The 19,502-nt window shown below is 43.8% G+C and overlaps 1 pseudogene; it reads left to right on the top strand.

Annotated features, from left to right (window-relative positions):
• Window positions 1-343: 343 nt before the first annotated feature.
• On the top strand, window positions 344-7,193 carry LOC134376235 (L-lactate dehydrogenase A-like 6A; annotated as a pseudogene).
• Window positions 7,194-19,502: the final 12,309 nt, after the last annotated feature.

Genomic DNA, 19,502 nt, shown 5'->3' with positions numbered 1-19,502 from the left:
TCAGAGAAAAATATGAATTATAAAATTGTAACAGCAAATAATTCAAAACACCTTAATGCCTAGGAGGAAAGAACTTACTAGATTAAATATTCACCAATTTCAACACATGGTAACCCTAAAATTGATGATTATAAGGCAATATAATAAGATACCTATAAAATATGAAGCAAAATAGCAGAATAGTATTTTATAGGATTTTTAAAAATATGGTAATTATGTATGTTATTTAATTAGCATTTTATGGTAATTTAAAATATTTTCGTTTTGCTTTAAATTTTTAGTTTGCTGAGTAGTACATACATTTCGTGAAGTTATAACTATATTTATTTCCTTCTTTAGCCCAATGTTATTGAGAATTATGAATGATCAACTGATGTTTCTGGAACGAGCATTTATTGATCCTTTAGGGTTACCAGGCAGGCCTTTCTATAGGTAAGAAAAATAGTATGTCTCTTTGCTATAACGTCACATTTTCTTATTTTTTGCACTATAGAAAAATATCATAGTTGATTTCTTGCAAGCAAATAGAAAATTTCAAAATATATGCAATAAGTAAAAACTATATTGTTTCTTCATGTAGATTCTTGAATATCTTTCTTTTTTAGTATCTTTTTTCCATTTCTTCTTATAAAAGACAAATATGTTCATTTTAGGGAATTTAAAAGATCCAGAAAGTCACAGGAATAAAATAAAAATCTTCTCATTCCCATCAGCCAAATATAAAATCTTGTTTATATTTTGGTGTATATAATTTTAATCTTTCCTATGTTAAATATACTTGTGTTTATGTATTCACATAACACTTAATAAATCTATATATAAATATATAATATATAATAAATATATATTTATTTACTCACTCCCCTAATGTTGGCATCTAGGTTTTCTTTCCCCCTAAATTGTGATAATTGTATTATTTCTGATAAACATCAAATGTTCCCAGGCTATTCTTAACAAGTATTGCAGAATGAATTGATAATTAGACAGCTGGAAATGGTGTCATGTTTCAGTCTAGGGATTCTCGAAGGGTTTGGGAGCAAGGACATCGTCCAAACAGGGTAGCTGGTTTGCCAATGGCAGCATGAATGTGCTTGTTTACTTCTTCACCTCTTTACTTTGGAGTTAGTTCTTCTCTTCTAGGGCTATTACATGAACTGCCTTAGACTCTTCAATAAAACAGTTTTCTGACTAGGTCATGTGGAACATCACAAAATTGTTTGTAATTATTCTTCATGCTTTGAGCTAAGCATTCTAGCATCCTATTGTGACTTTTTTAAAGAGAAGAAAAAAATACAGTAGTAAGTGGGATGAAAACAAACAGGACTTTAATGATCACAGTTGTGGGTATAATTCAGAGGCTACTATGGTATAGCAGCAAATCAGCACTTATTTGCAGTGTGCTTTGAGACAAATCGTTTAATCACTTAATTGCTCAGACCACAGTTTCCTCTTCTGAAATACTAATATCAACTTTATAGAGTTTATTTATAAGGATTAGAAAAATCATAGGTAAATTCATGAATATGAGGCATGGTCCATAATAGGTAATCAGCAGCTGTTGCTATTGTTGTTGTAGCTCTGAGCCACTTTAAATTATCTATTTAATGTTAAAATTAATTAACACAAATTTCGTAGATTAGTCTTTGGAGATGATTGAAGTGACAAGTGGCTTATTCAAGTCATAAAACTAGAAATATGCAATGCAGGAATTATAGAGTCCTCTTTGTCTCTTGTGTGTCATTTGGACAACTAATAGACTGCAAACTCTTTTGTCAACAGGCATATCATCTATGCTCCAAGCAGCCACAACAAGTATGCAGGGGAATCCTTCCCAGGAATTTATGATGCTCTGTTTGATATTGAAAGCAAAGTGGACCCTTCCAAAGCTTGGGGCGAAGTGAAGAGACAGATTTCTGTCGCATCCTTTACAGTACAGGCTGCAGCAGGTACTTTGAGAGAAGTAGCCTAAAAGGGTTCTTTACAGAACCCGTGTTGAATTTGTATGGTATATCACTCAGAGAGAATCATGACGGGTAATATCGATTAACTGAAAAAGTTGAAGGATATACACACAAACAAACACAGAAGAGGGTACTTCAAAAAATTTATGAAAAAATTGAATTAAAAGAGAATACAAATCTTTCCATGAACTTTTTGAAGTACCCTCATGTGTGTGTGTGTGTGTGTTTGTTTGCCCATTTTTTTCTTCTCTCTGTAGATAAAAAAGGAGACTTTTTATTCTATAATTATAGAAGGTTATTCTGAAGTTGATATTGAACTAAGTATTAAAATTAAAGAGAGCAGACTAACATAGTAAAACTCTTACCTTGCATTAATTATTAGGATATCAACTCTACTATAGCACTTCCAATTCTATTCATGTGATTGCACACATAGAAAATCATGTTTATTATAGAGCACAATGAGGAAAATGCACAAGGCTGCTCCAAGCCAGAGGCCTCCTCAGGCCCTGCCTGGCCACCCCAAGGTGACAAGAACCTTATCTTAGCATATTAATTAAGAAATTCTGATCTAATCCCACTCCTGGTAAATGTAGTCATTTTTTACCACAAGAGATTATTATTTTTAAATTAAGAAACATTTTATTTATATATAAGTTTATATGTAACATATGTGTACAGTTAAAAATAATAGAAATGAACATTTGTAAACCCAATAATCAGACTAAGAAAGAAACATTTCCATTATGTTTGGATCCTCCACGTACTGCTGATTAATTGTGCCTTTTCTGCCAGAGGTTATCATTTTCTTAAATTTCAGGATTATCTTTACTCTTTTTCTTTATACTTTTAGCACACATTACTGTATCTTTACATGTTTTGGCTTCCTGTGGTTTTTGAACTTTTTATAAATAAAATCATACTACGTGTATTTTTCTGATACTTGACTATTTCCTTAGCCTTTGATGTTTCTTCTATGTATCACTGTGGCCAGAGTTCAACAGATCCTTAATATAGAGCATTCACTTGTCTGAATGTAATATTTATCAGTCAGGATCCATCAAGACAGAGAAACTACACAGTAAGGTCAACAGGGCAAGTTTATATAAAGAATGATTAATTATAACAGCATTGGAGCAGTGAACTATTTTATATCAAAAGGTAAGGAGAACTCTAAATAAAAAAATGAATAACAGAGAAAAGGAGTAGCCACTATCCTTATGGCTGATTTGGAGCCGCCAGTGAAGAGTTCCTTCCACTCCATGGGCCACACTCGGTAGTAGAGAAACCACTGTGGTGCTTCACTAGCAGATCTTGCTGCAAATTCACTCCAGAACGCCCCAGAAACTTGACTTCTAGATAACTGTGGAAAGCTATTTATGAGGAAATGTCTTGCCAGAGGCATTCCACTACAAATCTTCCCAAGGGCAGTGTCAGGAGAAGCTCTTGGCTGCTGGGTTCTGCTGACCACCATGAACTGCAGGAACCAGGTACTATAGCAGCAGCCTGCAATGCAAGATCTGGGCACTGGTGCAGCCATGTATGCAGTAGGGGCCATGCTGGAGAAGTCATTTGCAGTGCAGAGCCTGCCAAGTGAGCCAATGGAAAGCAAGGGAAAAAATCCCCTTTTTGAAATGTCTCTCCAATGCCTTCTACTCACAAAGTTTAGCATCATACCACTTGGGAAAGGAAAAATATATGGAGGGCCCAGATCCCTTTATGAAAAGCAGACAATCAAAGAGTGACTTTGGAGTGGAAGAACCAAAAGTTGTAAAACTGGCACGTAAAATATATTTATTCACTTTTCTACTGGTGGATATTTGGAGTATTTTCTGTGTTTTACTCCTGTGAACATGTCTCCTAGTGTAAATATTCGAGAGATTATCTTTCCTGGCAATTCCTATCTATAAGTGGAAATTCTGGGTTGTAAAATGTGTGCATCTTCAATTTTACTGGGCAATGTCAAACTGATTCAAAGTGATTTTATTTATTTATATTCCCACAGGCAAAGTAATCATGTTATAAAAAATAACAGATTTATGAAAGAGTGTCTCACGTTAGAGAAATTCAAAGAACTCATTGTTACTGTAATCCAAGGAGTGTGGGGAAAACATCCATACATTAAGCATCAGATACATCCTGTCATGCTTGGGAAGTCATCCAAAGGAGTGTAACTATTTTCCTGTAGTCTATAAAAAGTCACATAGTAAGGTTAAGCGAGGTCATATTTACATTTTAGAAAGTATTCTGGCCTAAGTATAGATGGGGGCACCAAACCAGCAACAGGCCAGAACCTGAATCTTTTCTCATGATAATGGCTGCGTCATGTGGACTTCACCCTCAGAAAAAATGACTCCTCTTCTTATCCTTTGGATTTCAGATTAGATTTTATCTCTTCTAGGAGGACTTCCAGGATGACTGTCTTTTCCCTGGTATTCTCTACTAGTCCATAAGCTCTTTAGGGACAAAGTTTGTTATTTAGTTGTGGCTCCAGTCCCGGCTATTATGCAGAGTCCATATCACACACTCATTTCGTAAATAATCAGAGTAGCGCGCATATATGGGACTCTGTCTGGGAAATCACGTACTTGGCAAAGTGGAGCAGTGTCAGCACTAGGACTTCAGCAATGCCTTTGTAATGAGGTTTGACTGAGAATGCTAAAAGCCTTTATTGGTGTCATTGATAGAGAGCTGGACAATATGATAGACATGGGACAAGGGGAACATTAACATTCTAAAAAAACAGACAAAGACCCACAAAATACCTGAAATCTGAAATCTTTGTGAACTTTCAGTCAGTACTGCAAGCATGCACTACGAATTCCCCCACAGCATTTTGTAATTCTGTGGCTTAAGAACATACTTCAGCAACCATTTAATATAACTTATTCACAGAGGTAGTGCGATGATAGGAGCACAATTTTAGAAAAGAGACTGCCTGGGTTCAAACCCTGGTGCTCCCACTTACTCAAAGTATGACTACAGGCAAATTATTAAGGCACTTTGTTCTTAAGTTTCTAAATCTCTAAAATGGGTATAAAATGGTATCTTGAAAGTGGTTATGGTATAAACATGGCAGCAATAGGCACTGGGACTGGGGAACCCTCCTCTGGGTTGGAAGCTCCAGGATCCAGGGATGAATGACTTTTCCTAGTTAGAGGTGGAATTTTCCTTGGTATTGTTGCTGCAGTAGAATGGTGGCTGGATTTGTTACAACATTATCACTGGCTAAAAAGAAAAGCCCCGAATGATTTAATCAGGAAAGTAGCCATGGCTGCCTTATCAGAGAATAGGTCTTTCTTTGTGGGCTCTGGGCTGGGTCTCACTTTATGTGGGGTGTGGGGTGGGTGTGCTCAGCTTTGCAGTGTGGCAAGCTTTAGAAATTCACAGTAGAGTGACATCACTGTCTTCTTGAATCGTTTTTAATTGGGACTTACAATCCCAGGCTTTCCTTTGGCACAAGAAGCTGTATCCTCTCTGGTGAGATTTTAGTGTTGCAGTAAGTCACAGTCGGTCCTTCTCCTGCTGTCAAGTTTCTGCTGACCTCCCAGATGTGTGTCATGGTCAGGACTGGCTTAAAAGCACCGGAATCCTTTCTCAGTAGAAGGCCCTCCAGCTGGCTACACCAGAACACACGAACCCATGTTTCCTGCAGCCCTGGGAAGTGGTGCGGGCAGCTTTTGGGAAACAAAGCACATGCACCTCACACTTCCTGGTGGGTTATGGATTGGAGGAGTTCACCTTATTTTCATCTATAGTTCAGAGAAGCATTTTTCTTCGGGGTACATACTAAAAGTAGAAAACTAATTATTCCAGGAATCTGGGTTGGCCTGTTATACCTGTCAAATGTCGAAGAGGATACATGATTGTTAAACTACCTCCAGGATACACTTGCTGGAGAAGCAGCCCTGCCTTAGTCTGAGCAGACCAGAAGAGTACTTGGAGGCTCAGGCTGAGGGTGGGCCACGCAGCTGCGTTGGGGGCTGAGGCCGAGACTGTGCAGCCACAGTGGAGGCACGTCCAGTGGTCAGACTTACTCGGCGTCTCGACCAGCATCACTGCACCTTCCTCCATTCTCTTCTCCCAGCCCTTGAGTGAGCAGCCATGAGCGGGGGTGCAAGCATCCTGCGAGCCAGCCATAGAGTGAGCATGGTGGGATCGAATTTCCTGTACCTGGGCATGGCCTTGTGTACCCATCAGGCAGCTCCAGGCCTGCTCAGGGGTGCCTGGCTTTTCACCCCCAAGTCCAAGATGGAGATTGTGAAGTGTCAGTTTATTACGAATTTCACTTCAGAGGAGTCTGTTCATCATAATAAGATTCCAGCACAGGAACGGATCAGCTGGCCTGGTCTGTACTATCAACCTCTTATTAAAAGGCCTGAGTGATGATGAACTTGCCCTTATAGATGTCAATGAGGGCAAACTGAAGGGTGAGACTATGGATCTTCAACTTGACAGTCCTTTCATGAAAATGCCAAATAGTGTCTGCAGCACAGATTATTTGTCACTGCATATTCCAGCCAAGTGGTTATCATATTATCACAGTAGGGGCACATCAAGCAAAAGGAGAAACATGACTTAATCTATTCTAGTCCAGTGAATTGTGGCCATCTTTAAATTAATGATTTCCAGTATTATCCAATACAACCCCCTCTGCAAAGTGATTGTTGTTTCCAATCCAGTGGATGTCTTAACCTATGTAGCCAGGAAGTTGAGTGCATTTCCCCAAAACCGTGTTGTTGGAAGTGGCTGTAATCTAGATATTGCTCGTTTCCATTTCTTGATTGAGCACAGTCTTGGCATCCACTATGAAAGCTGTCATGGGTGGATCCTTGGAGAGATGGAGACTCAAGTGTTCCTGTGTGGAGTGGAGTTCACATTGCTGGTGTCTCTTTGAAGGAGCTGAACTCAGATATAATAACTGATAAAGATCCTGATCAATAGAAAAATATCCACAAAGAAGTGATTGCCAGCACCTATGAGATTATGAAAATGTCAGGTTGTGATCTGGGGGTCATTGGCCTGTCTGTAGCTGATTTAACAGAAAGTATTCTGAGGATTCTTAGGAGAACACATCCAGTTTCCAGCATAATTAAGGGCCTCTATGGAATAGATGAAGTATTCCTCATTGTTCTTTTTATCCTGGGATGGAATGGTATTACTGACCTTATATACGTAAAGCTCACCCAAGCACCACAGCAGCATTGCCAGAATGCCTGTATCAGCTCTTAGGCAACAGCAACAGCAAACAAGGGCAGGATTTTAGTGTGTTTTGATTAAATGTTACCGTACAGCATTTTTTTTTAAATTTTATTTTGTCGATATACGTTGTGGCTGATTATTGCTCCCCATCACCAAAACCTCCCTCCCTTCTCCCTCCCCCCCACAACAATGTCCTTTCTGTTTGCTTGTCGTATCAACTTCGAATAATTGTAGTTGTTATATCTTCTTCCCCCCCCCCCGGTTTGTGTGTGTGTGTGTGTGTGTGTGTGTGTGTGTGTGTGTGTGTGTGAATTTATATATTAATTTTTAGCTCCCACCAATAAGTGAGAACATGTGGTATTTCTCTTTCTGTGCCTGACTTGTTTCACTTAATATAATTCTCTCAAGGTCCATCCATGTTGTTGCAAATGGCAGTATTTCATTCGTTTTTATAGCTGAGTAGTATTCCATTGTGTAGATGTACCACATTTTCCGTATCCACTCATCCGATGATGGGCATTTGGGCTGGTTCCAACTCTTGGCTATTGTAAAGAGTGCTGTGATGAACATTGGGGAACAGGTATACCTTCGACTTGATGATTTCCATTCCTCTGGGTATATTCCCAACAGTGGGATAGCTGGGTCGTATGGTAGATCTATCTGCAATTGTTTGAGGAACCTCCATACCATTTTCCATAGAGGCTGCACCATTTTGCAGTCCCACCAACAATGTATGAGAGTTCCTTTTTCTCCGCAGCCTCGCCAGCATTTATCATTCATAGTCTTTTGGATTTTAGCCATCCTAACTGGGGTTAGATGGTATCTCAATGTGGTTTTGATTTGCATTTCCCGGATGCTGAGTGATGTTGAGCACTTTTTCATATGTCTGTTAGCCATTTGTATATCTTCCTTAGAGAAATGCCTACTTAGCTCTTTTGCCCATTTTTTAATTGGCTTGCTTGTTTTCTTCTTGTACATTGTTTGAGTTCCTTATATATTCTGGATATTAATCCTTTGTCAGATTCAACGCCTGACACAGAGCTGCAGTTCTGCAGTCGAGCGTTACACACTGGGAGGGATCTCCCTTTCCAATGACTACTTCCCCTATTCCCATAGCAGAGCACTGCCCCTTGCTCACATTAATTCTTAAAATATGGTGCAAAATAAGTCCAGCTAACACTGCGCTCTGCATTCTAAGTCATGTCGAGGGACCTCGTCAGATCATTCACACCTTGGATACAGTCCACATGGAAAAATGTGTCACATGCAAGTTTCACATCTCATGTTTGCATTTTTTATCACCTTGGACCTGCGGCAAAATAATTTGGCTTGGAAACAGGTTGGGGTGGAGGTGGGGTGCAAGAAGATGGCAACAAACCTGATTTCTGTTTCTAACCTGGTTTCTGATTTACTGAATTACTTGAGGGTGTCAAGGAGAGAATCACTGCATTCTTCTGACCCCCTGTTTTTTGAGTGTGTAAATGACACATACACATAGCACAGGACTTTTAGCAGGAAATTTAAGCACAGAGCCACATCTGTGACTGTCCACTGCAAGATGACCAAGCAACCACGTTAGTCTTGCAACAGGCTGGGTACCCAAGTGACAAAGAGGAAACAGAACACAGTTTGGATAACATCACCATGAAAGCACAGCTGGGCATGGATTTTTCTTTTAAGGGGGGGAAAGGGAATAGCATTTTTTATTCTGACAATGTTTGACATTTGTTTTCAAATTTGACGTTTCAAATGTTAGAATAGGTCGTGTCACATCTTGGCTCCATGAGCACAGGGACAATAGTCAACTGGACATCAGCTCGATCGCCTCGCCCAGCCGTCGTCCACCCTCAGCAGCTTTTCCAAAAAAAGAGATTCTTTGGAAATGCTGAGAAAACACCCTCAGAAGCCTTCACCAGTGGCTCTTGTTTATACATAACTAGAAAGTGAGGGATCTACCATTCTGGACTGCTCCTAAAATCAGGCCTTTTAAAAACTTCATCGTCGACCCAAATAAGACCTTTCTTTCCTTCTCTCCCTGCAGCCTCAAAGGAGACCTTTCTCACAGTCTTCCTCCCCGCTATGCCACCTCTAAAACAAATAATAATAACTTTAAAAAGCAACCTACTAAGACATTACAAAATTGAAAAGAAACATAATACATTAAATTTCCTTTATTTTTATAGGGTAAATTTTTTTTCCCCTCATTCTCATGTATGTGATTATTTTTACATTACTGGTCATTTTTCATTTAAAAACAATTATGAACGGCAGCATCTGTCTACTTAGATGAGTATTTGGAGAGAGCCAAACAGCAACCCACACATGAAAAAGCACTACAAACCCCATGGAGTGGGATAACGACAGAATATTTCCAGTATGACAGGACAAAAGAAGAGAATGGATTCCTATGTCCACATTCTATATTAATTCTGCTACTCTGTCAAGACTGTTTTCCAAGAAGCAGCAACTAGGCATAAAGCCCGGGTAAGAGGGTCTTTGCTTTCAGTAAAGAAGGATTAAAGTCAGTCCTGGAAATACGCTCAGAGTAGCAAGACTAAACAAGCCCCACATGCTTATCAGAATCCTGTGGAACGAGCTGTAATGCAGCCTCAGATGCAGAAGACCCCCAGAACCCAGAGCGGCTCTTGGAGAATGGGCACACACCACGGCGGGGCCTGAGCATCGGCCAGTCTTAGGGAAGGCATGTTAATTACAAGTGCTCAGGGTTCCCGGCCCTGGGGACTGAGCCCTCACTGTCCGGATTCCCCAATCTGCCCGGTAAATCTCCTGTACCCCATATACGAGCATTTGAGTCACATGGGAAAAGGGTTTGTGACAGCGTAGACTTAAAAGCTGCATGTTTCCTGCCTGCTTTTGTTTAGAATAAATCAGCCCCATCTCCGACACCTCCCTAAAAGCTGGAAGTGCTAAGGACCCTCCTGCACCCCCTTGCAGTGACTCAGAGCAGGGTTTTGTCATCCTGCTGTGCTGGGCCCACACTGTCCCTGTCATCCATCAGCCTGAATCACCCACAGGCCTCTTCAGCCTGCTAGACAGGTAGCCACTGGACTCCTTCCTGCAGGCTCAGGGCCTGCCTTTCACCTCTGCTGTAGACTTCACCTGCTCAGCAAAATGTAACAGGATAATGCACAATAGGCTCAAACCAGAGCCATCTGAGAAATTCTTCACACTGGAGTTCCTCGAAAGCGTTGTCCTTCTGAAACATATCTGCATAACAGCTCATCGCAACACCTCAAGTGTCAAACCTTACCCCAGGTCTGAGTGTGAGCCCCACAGATGGGGCAGGTTGATCATTTAGTTTCTCAGAGGAGACAGCATGAGTACAGACCTGAAATTCACCAGCTGAGGAGATACGAGGCAGAGAAGGAGGTGGGAAGACTGGCCTGAGTCACAGGGTCCATCCGCAACAGAGCTGAGGAACCTCTGACTCCCAGGAGTCTGCGCCTGGAGCTCTCCTGCTGCTGAAGGGTCTGCAGAATGCTTGCTCTAAGGACTCAAAGAGGCCATCCCTGGAGTAAGGCACATTCAGAGAGTGGTCTCTGGGCCCCAGGCTGCGACCCGCCTTCCCTTCCAAAAAGCCCCGCCAGCCACATGAGGCCCCTGGACAGTGTCTCCCTTTCAAGGCTGTGCTGGGCAAAGGTTTTAACTGGCACCGTCTGACTATGTGTATGTGTGTATATGGGCATGTGTGTGTGTGCATGTATGTGCATGCATGTGTGTGCGTGTGTGTGGCATATGAGAGGCTTCTGGACATAACAGAAACTGCTCAGGGCTTGGGATAAGACCAGACCTGGGTTAATATCCAGGCTCAGCAGCTCATTTGTCCTGTGACCTTGGGCAAGTTATCTCACTTCTCTGAATTTCCCTTTTCTGATCTGTCAGATGAGAAAAATGAAACTGTACTCCCAGAGGGGGAGTGAGGACTAGTGTGAATACATTAGAGAAGATGAGCAGGTGTTCAATAAATAAGAAAAGACGAGGTTCAATGTCGTCACTGCTACACTGCTACTTTGCTCTGACTACCTTTATTAATGCCGTTAATAATAAAGATCTGGGGCCCAGCACACTCTTGGGTGTGGATCTGAAAACTCTAATAGCCTTCGGATGCCTGATGAAGGGGCTTCATGACTTTTATCTCAGCAGCACCGAAACCAGGGTGTCAAATACATATAAATGTGTTGAATCCTTTGCCACAGTAGGTCCAGGCACCTTGCAGACATATCCAGGCACCTTGCAGACATACCAAATCAATTACGGGTAACTTAACTGCAAGTTGAAATATATAAACCTGCCTTGCATAACATTAAAGGGAGGACGAATTTTAATTATAGGGCTGCATTTTACTACTAACCCATAAGCCATAATAAGTTGCCTGCTTTGTACTTACGAAATGAATCACCTTTTGAGAAGCTCAATGGTTTGCACAAAGATCTTACAAACCAGCCTTAACACAGCTCTGTGGGTAGAGAACATCCAGAAAAATCCTTGTGAAAATGTCAGAAAATAAAGTGTGAAGTTGAGAACTTCTTATTTTCACTGCCCTAACCGAGTGAGTCAGGCATCCTGTTCCTCGCCATTAGCAAATCGTAGATGAAGACGCAGGTGTGGCAGGTAATCCCACCTGCAGCCGACAGGAGGGGACTGGGAAGGTGAGGGACGGTGTGACTGAGACCCACCCCTACGGGTCAGGATTTTCATTAGAACCAACAGGGCGAGGGCTGAAGGAGGAAAGGCACATTTCCCCTCTTCAGTAAACCACACACACAGACAAGACCGGGGTGATGAAGACTCGGCCTGGCAAACGTTTAGTAGGATAATTGAGAAGTTTGGCATTTTAAGAGGTATAAATGAGAGCAGAACATCTGGTTCACAGAAGCTAATGGAGATAACATCTGGGGCGGGAAAGGAGGTCGGGGCTGGGGGGAGATGAGGAACAACCCAGAAAACATCTGGATGCCCAAGGCCTCGGTCGGGGCTGTTTAGCCTGAAAAGGAGGCTGGCAGAGGGGGAAGGGCTGCCTTTGACCCAGCAAAGGATGGCTGTGTGGCAGGCAGCCTCAGGCGGGGCTGCTCCAGGGCCAGCAGGTGTACCCAGGTGACAGCACAAGGAGCCCACAGGTGTGACGATGCAGCTCACAAGGGCTGTACAGTCAGGTATGAGATCTGCTCCTCCAGGGCTGAGAAGAGGCAGAGTGTGTCCCTCTCGTGGAGAGCACGGAGGACGTGCCACAATTCCCAGGGGTCCACGCCACCCTCACGTCTACAGGGCAGACCCAAGAAGGGGCTAGAACACAACACAGCGTGACTTGTGAGAGCTCACCGGGACCAGCCGAAACATTTGGCCCGTATCTTTTTTGCTGGATAAACCACAAAGTGGTGGCACTCAGAGATCCTGTTATTCCACCAAGGCCGAGGATCGAAATCCACACGGCACCTGAGGGGAACACTGGCATTTCTGGGGCATCTTGCAGCATGCTGGCTGCAGATGTGATGTCACAAGGTCTATGCACATGTCATTTCGCTGGTTGATATGACTGTGTTGTGCCATTTCAGTAGGTTGCAGTGAAACCTAAAATATGTCTCGACAGAATTGGATGAAAAGTTGAATGAGAGAAGATAGGAAAATAGAGGAGAGAAAAACAGGGCCAGGACTCAGGATGGAAACGTCTGCAGAGACGACCTACACATTTGCCCCTGTGAGCCACGTCTCACTCGGTGTTTACAACCTCTCGGAGGCACATGGAGATGGTTTCCCATTTTACAGATGAGTTAACCGAGGCTCATGGCCTAAGCAATTTCTCAAACACCTGACCGAGCATATGGGCTGGGATTTTAATCGAGGCCTGATCAACCACGCAGCAGGTGCCATCTTGTGTACTGACCCCGTCTCCAGAATTGCTGGGGACTAAGTTGAGCTGCTTACCTTCTCGTTGGCTGGGGCAAGTCCAAGGACACAGCATGGAGAGTGGACGCCTCTGCAGACCAGCCACAGAGCGTGACTCCTCTGAAGCCCAGCACAGTGTGCCCACACAGAGATACTTAATGCATGTCTGTCATGAAGGACACTGCCCAGAACGATGTGACATTTCAAAACCCATCTGGAGAGTATTCTAGAAACTTAACAACTATGAAAGCTGTATTTCCCTTTCAGCCGTTACATGTTTGCATGTGTTTTAGGTTTGTAGAAGATTTTTGACTTCTAGAAACAAAATCACTGTTCCTGGGGGTTTTCACTCTTTTAGGGAGCTTCAGATAGGCAACTCCCTTAGGACAAAGATGCTTGCTGAGATGACTGGGCATGTGAGTCCTACAGCTTCCAGTCTAAACATTTGATTTATGTTAATGACAACGTTTGGTTATTTAGTGAACGTTGATATGCAAAGAGGATGACAAATCATGACACCAGAATGTGTTTCTAAAGCTTTCTCAAGTCCTCTGGCACAGGAGAGGTACAAACACAAGCACTGTCATTACAGAGCACTGGCTAGGTCGTCTGTGATTCAAGGTGGGCACCAGGCAGAGCTCAGAAACACAGATCTTAGAGACCTCATTTGTCAAGAGCACATTAGTGTAGCAGTGAACTTCCTAGCTCCAGCAAATGCAAACCCAGATGAGATTTCCTTTCCCTCTGACATCATATCGTTGGACCTAATTCATTTAAGAAATATTTTCATTATACCTACTATGTGCAGGGTCCCATAGGGACACAAAGATGGAAAATAAATGAGTCCAGAATCGAAGGACACCTACACCCTACACCAATTGTGGGTAGGATCTACCGATGGCCATCGTAGCAAATTTATTTTCCAAAGATGACTGCTATCATACTTCTCATCATACAAGTTCTTCTAGAACCTCACCCCATATCCATCAAGAGGGGGTTAGAGATTTGCTTGTAGACAATGGAGCGAGACGATATTGAGGCTGCAGAGCTTTGGTGGCTAGGTCAGAAGAAGCCATGTGACATCCACCTTACTCACCAGGATGCATGTGCCAGAGCCCCATGGCCACCATGTTCTGAGGAAGCTCAAAGTACCACAGCCCAGGACCACATGGAGAGGCTCTGAGACCACATGCAAAGGGACAGAGATGTCCAGCTAGTCCTCAGTGAGTCCGGTCCTCTGCTGTTTCAGTCCCAGCTACCATCTAACTGCAACTGCATGAAAGACCCCAGATCACAACTACTCAGCAGAGCCCGTCCCAGATTCCCAGCCCATAGGAACCACGAGAGATACCGAATTGCTTGTTGTTGTCTTAAGACACTAAGGGTTGTGCTAACTTGTTATTCAGTACTGGATAAGCAGAGCATAACAGCAAATTGTTATAGAGATTTAGGAAAAAGGAGAGATCCTCTAAGTAGGTGATCAGGACCACTTCGCAGCAGAGTCACCATTTAAGGTGGGCTTTGGCGAGGAGGTGCAGACGAGCGATGGAGGGAAGGTTGATGTACATGAGGGGAACAGCCAAGGTGAGGTTGGAATGAAAATCCACAGTATGTGCCATATGGAAACGTGTTATGGGACATGGGCTGGGAGGTGAGATTAGACCTGAGAAGGGTCTGTATCTGTACTGTGCATATGGTAGCCTCTGATCCCAGATGGCTATTTAAATTTAAATGAATTAAAATTAAATAGAATTAAAAATTCAGTTCCTCAGTCAGAGTAGCCACATCTCCAGTGCTCAGTAGCCACGTGTGGCCTATGGCTGCTGCATTGGATGGCACAGACACAGAGCGTCTCTCTCCTCCAGAACTTCCACCAGACAGCGCTGGTCTAGGTGGTATTTTTCCCTGATCCTCAGGCCCAGTGGTGAGCCTGGAGGGGTGAGCCTGGAGGGGTGAGAGGCATGTGACAGCTGTGTTTTAGGACAGTTAAGCTGGAGCTATGAGTGGGAAAAGACTCTCGAGAAGGTTAGTTAGGAGGCTAAGGTCACAGGGCAGTCAGGGGACACGTCTGTCATCTGCCCCACAGAGGCTTAGGATCAGGGGACAGGAAGCCTGCAGTCTTGGCACAGGCCAGCCAGGGGAAAATGGACTAGCCAGCTTTATCAGGAAGCTGGTAACGTACTTATCACTTCATTAGAGTATTAAAATGGTTTTGTTACAGGCCAGGGCTCACTGGAGACCTGAAAAAACCAAAGTCAGCTTTCAAAGACCCGGAATAAAAACCGAGGGACTGGAAAGTGGGGGAGCAGGGAGGGCAGGGGGCCCAGGAGGAGGGACTGTGGGTGACACCCCAACCCCACCCGGGGCTGGTGGTGGCAGTTCACTGTGACAAACGTGCTCACCAAAGCTCTGGAGGAGAGTGTCTTTGAGACACCTTTTAACTCAGTGGAACAACCAGTAAGAAATGAGACAGATTCAATTACACTAACTGACCACTCATTTGTAACAGACTGAAAAGAAGGTGACTAGAACAGTCACATCTAAACTCTCCAGGAAGAACACTAGAAATCATCAGTATTTGATATTAAAAAAAGAAAAGAAAAGAAAGTTTGAAATAGATCAGATGAGCTCTCCAGGGTGTCTGCAGCTCCTGCCATTTCCTCCCCCGGTGTCCACCAATGCAGGCCGAGCTCTGAAGCACACAGGCCAGCATTCTGTCCTGATGCTTCCACCAAAGGTAATGATAGACCTCAGCAGACTGGATTTTGCATGAAGAGCTCCTCACCCCAGTGGAACAGAAAATTTTCTACAACTTGGCTCCTTCAGAGAGACCTAGCAAAACATGGACATCCTTACCCATGCCACAGACCCTGAAGTCCCCTTCCAAGCCACGAAAAGGTCAGCCAAAGGTAGAGCCCCTCCCACATATACCGTAGTGCTCTGTTATGTTATGTGCTAATGACAAAAATAGACCCTAGCAGAATCAATACTATGTGGGACTGAATAAGGAAACACAAATCTTGCTCCAGAAACCCATGCGTTCAACCCACATAAACCAACAGCTCAGACCCAAACACATCACCCTGAAAGGGCAGCTGAGCCATGGACGTGAGGACACCACATGACAAAGCACGCAGCTCCGCGCAGGTGTCAGGGTCCCCCAACACTGCCTCTTCTCAAGGATTCGTCCACAACCCTTTCTACTGGGACGCTTAAAACTCTTTCCGACTCAGCCGAGACATGTTTCGCTTATATCAAATCTTCCCACACCAGAAAGCCTGATTCCCTGTCTGAGAATAGGAGATGAGAAAAAAACCGTTTTGCACTGAGGATCAAGTTTAAAATATTTTGTACTTTCCCTCCCTGGGAAAAGTCAGAGAGAATGCCACTCCCCTTGTTTACAAACCTTTGCACTTTCCAGAGGTGTGATTTTCAGAGCTCCAGAAAGGTCCCCCGCATTGTTTTCTCCTAGAAAAGCTTAAAGACGAGCTGATACTGGTAGTTTTCTTTACTCTCTGGCTCTGTAAACATGCATATCACTTTAGACAAATGCCAAGGAGCAACCCTGTTTATGTGTAAATTTCATGATGACTACACTTTTATTGCAAAAATCCACCTGTCTTAGAACACGAGGAATCTGCCAGGAGCGCTATGGGTCTCCCCACCACCTGCTCATGGTCACCCAGCACTGGGGATGTCTGCTTTGATTCATTTTCTCCTGAGGAGGGCACACACTCAATCATGGTCAACACCTATTAGCACGGGTCAGGGTGGGGACAGGAAATTCTCTGCAGAGCAGTCAGGGAATAATCACACCAGCTCAGGCTCACGTGGTGCCTACCAGGCGCCAGGCCCTGTCCTAGGTGCCTCATGTATTTTAATTCATTTTCTCCTCTCAACAAATCCACGAGGTAGGTCCTATTATTTCACCCCATTTTACAGAGGAGGACAAGAGAGGTCCGTGGGGAGGTGTGAACCCAGGCAGGCCGCAGCCCAAGGTTTTCACCGCTACACCATCCCACCCGCACGAGAACAATGCAGATTTTATAAACCATCTCGCAGGAGAAACATGAAACCACATGTCCCCTAACTTAATGCCCCTGCAAGGCATAAAAGGTACATGGTAAAGTGCCAGAGATCTGCAGAATGTAAACGCAATACAGAAAAAGCTTAGGGCTTGGATGCAATAGCAGGGTGTGTATACTCAATCAGGGCACAGGAGACCTGAAGAGGCTGTCCAGCCCAGCATGCAGCATCCGACAGCCCCTGCCCGGCTGAAGACAGCCCGGCTCCCACACCTTCCTTCCTCCCCAGCCATCAAGTCCTCCCCCGACAGAGCCCAAGGAAGTCCTTCAGATGACTTAGTGAACCATGACTCCCGTCTTCTTACCTTCCCTTAAAAATGACACCCCCGCTCCCTCCCTGTTTGCTTGAGGAAATTTACGTCTGGTCCAAATAGTCAAGAAAGAGTGAATAAATCATTTTCTACCAGTTGCAGGGTGCTCAGAAGAATCAGTTTCCATTTTGTGTAGAGCTGTGAGGGGCGTTTGTGTGTGTGTGTGTGTGTGTGTGTGTGTGTGTGTGTGTGTGTGTGTGTGTGTGTGTGTGTGTGTGTGACTGCGTCTTAGGATGCTGACAGAAGGGAAACCCAGAGAAGGGAAAGGTGACATCCAGGGGCAATCTCAGCATAGCAAATGACACGAAGATGGCTTGTTGAACACCCGTTCCTGGGTCAACCCCTAGAATGTGGCAGCACAAACTATCATTTCCTTCCTGGACTAGTATCTGATTGCTAATGTGCAATTACTTATGTTTCTTCTGGAGCCCTGAAACCCTGAGCTGAGTCAATGAACCCAGGACGTCAACCAGGGACAGGGTCCCGCCCCACAGCAGGTGAAGCCTGGAGCCAGGACCTTCTCATGGAGCAAGTGTGAATCTGAGCAAGGCAAGTCAGCATCGATTTTAGGATCTTACTTGTAGTTTTCCTCCCAGAATTTCACCGGCCTGACATACGATGTGAGGAAAATCACACGCCCAAGAAATGGGCTCAGTGGAGTGGAAAACATGGACGTGGCAAACGTCTGAAAGAAAAGCAGGGCAGAGTCTGAGAATGTTGAGTTAAGGCAAAAAAAAAATGTACTCTGTTTTTAAAGGTCCTTTCAGATTTTGACTCTTTTTTCATTAAAGCCATTTTCTCACCAAAGACAGACAGGAGACCATACACTTAATCTCTATGTACAGACTTAGACATATGAAACTTTCAGGAGTCTCCTGCTAGTCTCCTTCCACCGCCGTGTAAACCAAATGATTCTCATAAAAATCCCAGCGGTCTCAGTCTGACTCACAGCAAAGATTTAGCATCTAAGGATTGAAAAGAACAGTTTCTTTTTATTAAGATATCATTAGCTGGACAAAACATACCATGGTACATTTACTATGGAACTGAGTAGCTTTGTAAATAATTAAAATTAAATTACCCTTCTTAACACTAAAGAAACAGCACTGTTTGGGAAGGTATCATCTCTATTTCTCAAAGAATCTTTTCCCACTATAAAAAAATATAAATACACATATATACTGTTCATATGTAGATCATACGCTAAACAGCAATAGCTCGATGCAAGTCTCGTCTGGTTTATAAGCTAAACAGGTGCACACGTGAAGTCACGGTGTTTGGAGGGCAAATCGCCCCATTGGCACCTGTGCGAGTGTCTCAGTGACTGGCATGTCTGGGTTTCACACACCCTGGGTGATCAGAAATGCAATTGCTCAACATTAAACTTAGTACAGCTGTAGCTTCTGGCCTGAGCCTGGTCCATCTCTGGAAATTGGGGGGTGGCTGGGGGTGCCAGAAGCAGCAGTTTTTGCTCTGAACATGCTGGTCCATCTCTAGCCTCACTTCATCTCTGCAGAGATTCTCGCAGCTGCCAATCATGGCAGCATCAGGGCGGTGCGGGGGTCTGGCGGGCTGGTGGTTAGAAGAGTGACAGGGAATATGATGGCAAGACCCCTTGGGGTGGCAGAGGTCAGCAGGGGGCCGGACCCCAGGTCTCATGTCTGCACATCCTTCCTCGTCCTGGGGGGAGGACGTGGACCATTCTACCACAGAGGCTGATCTTCCGGTGGCATTGCTGCCACTGCTGCACAAATTGGGGTCTTATTTCTTTAGCCCATGTTCAAAAAGTTCTGGCAGAAAATAAAAAAGAAATACTTGGCACAGACAGGAAGACACTATCTCTTCAAAAAGCAGGACACAGAAGGGGTAGCCCAGGCCTCAAAGAGCAAGCCATGTGACAGGGTGGGGTGGAGATAGGGCTCCTAAGTACCCCATTTACACGCAAAATACAGAGAGGGGGGCAGCCTCGTGCTGCCCACACTTTCCCATGCATTTTCCTAGATTTAAAATCAGATTTTTGCTTCAAGAATAATTGTATC

This window comes from Cynocephalus volans, chromosome 4 (genome assembly GCF_027409185.1).
Source record: "Cynocephalus volans isolate mCynVol1 chromosome 4, mCynVol1.pri, whole genome shotgun sequence".
Classification (NCBI taxonomy): domain Eukaryota; kingdom Metazoa; phylum Chordata; class Mammalia; order Dermoptera; family Cynocephalidae; genus Cynocephalus; species Cynocephalus volans.
Note: the sequence above shows the minus strand (reverse complement) of the source record. Positions and strands in the feature narration are given on the sequence as shown.